Source organism: Malania oleifera, chromosome 10 (genome assembly GCF_029873635.1).
Source record: "Malania oleifera isolate guangnan ecotype guangnan chromosome 10, ASM2987363v1, whole genome shotgun sequence".
Classification (NCBI taxonomy): domain Eukaryota; kingdom Viridiplantae; phylum Streptophyta; class Magnoliopsida; order Santalales; family Ximeniaceae; genus Malania; species Malania oleifera.
The window spans coordinates 74152069-74155187 of record NC_080426.1 but is presented as its reverse complement, the minus strand read 5'-3'; the positions used below and the strand labels follow the sequence as shown (position 1 = coordinate 74155187).

The 3119-nt window shown below is 40.6% G+C and overlaps 1 non-coding gene across 1 annotated transcript; it reads left to right on the top strand.

The window, feature by feature from the left end:
- The first annotated feature begins 2402 nt into the window (after positions 1 to 2402).
- On the top strand, positions 2403 to 2508 carry LOC131167211 (small nucleolar RNA R71). The gene has a single exon (XR_009140066.1). It is a non-coding gene; the product is annotated as a small nucleolar RNA R71 (small nucleolar RNA).
- Positions 2509 to 3119: the final 611 nt, after the last annotated feature.

Genomic DNA, 3119 nt, shown 5'->3' with positions numbered 1-3119 from the left:
GTTGATATATCACTTGATCAATCTCACCTGAGCATAAATTCTATTATCTGTGTGTGCATTGGTTATTTTTTGTGCATATCTGTACATATTTGCTTATTTGAGAAGCATTTGAATTGTACGCAAATTCTATATTCATTGTTGTATTTCAGGCATAACCTAAGGGGGTGTTGATCTAGCCCGTAAGGATCGATTGTAATTCAGGCGTGGCCTGAGGTGATTCTTCTCCACCCCTTTAAGGAGAGGTTGTAAAGGTTTAGGTCAACCCTGGTAATTTGACCTAGTGTTGTGTTCAGTGTCGCTCCACCCAGAAGTGAGTTTTAGTGGAATCCTCTTACTTATGAGCTTGAGGCGAGGATATAGGCAGTATTGGCCAAACCCTGATATCATATCGTGTGTTCCCTTATCTTCGCACTTTAACTTTTGTTCTTACATGGTATTTTATATTGTCTTGACTATTTTACATACATGCTTTGAATGATTGTAAAATACTAAGTCTACAATAATTGTTTTATTTATCTACTTAGTTTTATATTGTTGGATAATTGGCATAAGTTTAGAAAGACCCTAGGTTGCGGTATACTGCTTGTGGATTTGAACATAACCTAGGAAGAAATTTTTAAAATTCCAATCCCCTCCCACCCCACCCCCCTTCTTGGGATCACACCAAAGTCAACATTCCATGCATGCAATATTACACTAAAACAAAAAAGACATGTAGATCAAAAGCACCATGTAATTTAATTAAGTCACAAAGGCAGTACAATTCATAAAGAACTTCATAACACAAGTACAACCCTTCGAAAAGCATGGTGAAATGCTTGAGATGAAATTACAAAGAAAGTAAAAAGAAAATAAAAGCAAAAAAAATGTGCCTAAACATAGTATATATGCAAAGCGCAAAGCAAAGAAACCCAACAGCTAGTCCTAGATCTATCTATACTATGCTACACAACTTATGGACTTAAACTATGCGAGTTGCCTCCCATAAGTGCTAAGTTTACCATCTTCAGCCAGATGCACTGAATGCTCATTCCGAATTCAACCGGGGTTGATAATAAGAACCTTCTCCGCTAATATCTCACTAGCCCACTTCACACATGTCCAAGGCCTTCTCTCTAGACTAGAGGCTGAGTCACAAAAAGTAGAAATGTTCTCATACGGGCTCTAGGTCTGAGATGGAAGGGCTATTAAGCTGAAGCTTGATTGTGTTTGCGAGAGGACGGTTGACACCAACTTAGTTAAATGTGTCTGTCATGGAATCGACATTAGATTTTTTTCTTAGTCTTGGGGTTTTAGTGAAGAGTTTCCTGATATGGCACTATAAAGATATAATGAGGTAGTGCTACATCATTGGAGGAAGTGGGCATCACGGGATTGCTCACTGGATTGGAAAAAAAGGGTTGCATGGTTCAACACTGGGCTCAATCCCCATCTTCTCCTTACCTATACCTACATCGAATTTCTTCTCGACCTTATTGCAACCTCCCTACCACTTCCAAGGGTGGTTGCAGCTTAGGTTTGCTCATGATATGTTGAATGGCTAGAAACCGGATCACTCTCTACCCCTTGTTGTCCTTTTGGGTTGACGAGGGATTAACTCGACAACTTATCCTTCTTCCACCTACTTAAGGATGTAGCTAGTTGGCCCATAGTGGCCTCAAGCTTTGCTATGGACTGCGAGTGGGAATGGAGCAATTTCTGATTAATCTAACGATCAGCCTCGATACCCTTAAGGGCTTTCAACACTATCTCCTAGAAAGAATAATCATGTTAAGACTACAGAGGAGGAGGTGGTTGATAAGCTGATTGGCAAGGGATAGACATGGCAGGAGTTTGAGGATTAGAATTTTGACATAATCGAGGAGGTGGAGCATTGGGCGGTTGTTGAGGTCTTTGGGTTGGAAAATCCATAGCTTGTGGTCTCCAAGGGAAGTAAGAATGTTGACTCCACCTAAGATTGTACTTATTTGAATATGGATTATTGGTTGGCATATTATACTAATTGTGGGTGGATTTAACTTCCTCATGCACAAATTCAGGTGTGGGGGGCGCATGGGGGCAATTATAACAAGTATGAAAAGGGTTGGAGCATATGGTGCACAACTATGCATATGCCACCAATTGAGGTGGTTGTCTTGAGGACATTACCTGATCAAGTTTCTTAATGATCGTGTGTAGAGTGGGCGTAAAGTCATGGTTGGTGGCTAACTCATAAGCTTCCTTAGGGTATGAAGTAAAAGGGTGGGAAGGTCTACGAGCAGCAACATTATTATGCTAGGAATTCTCGGCGAGGGTCATTCTCATGCTTTGTGAGGAAAGTAGCTCTAGATGATGCGCCAACAATACACCAATCATACTCAGCTAAAATCTCATAAAAAGTCTGAACTAATTGCCACCTAAGGACTTGATGATGTTGGCATGTATGAAGAAGGTCCCTAAAACACTCCCAAGTTTCGAAAAATTTCTCACCATCTATCTGTGAGAAACTAGTGATGGCTCTCCTAAGCTAGTTAGTCTTCCCAATAAGGAGATACTTCTTTTAAAACTCATGTTGCATGGTGGCCCAGTTGGTCACTGAGTTTGGCTCTAAAGAGGTTAGCCAATATTTGGGCTTATCTTTTAGAGAGAACGGGAAAAGCTGTAAGCGGAGGGCATCATCACCAAAATTATGGATTTAGATGGTGGTGCAAATTTCAAAAAATTCATCTAGATGCTTATAAGTATTTTCATTTGAATTCCCATAAAAATTAGGAAGCATCGAGATGATGGAAGTCTTGATCTCAAACTAAGCCGCCTCAACATCCGAGTATCAGATGCAAGACGGAAAAGTGTATGTGTTGGGTACAAAGTAGTCCCTAAGAGGCCTAAGTGGTTGCTCTGCCACCACAGGTTGGCAAGGAGCTTGGGGTTTCAGTATTGAACCACAGGAATCGGTGGATGTTCAGCCATTACTTTACGTTCAAACGACACTATAAACTCTTGATTGAAAGTGGGTTTCCTATAGGACCTACGAGATCTCTCAATCTCAGGGTCTATAGGCACTAACTTGGGATCCAGAGAACGCAAACCCAGCATACTCAAATTAAGCACACATAATCAAGACTTCAATATATGTAACA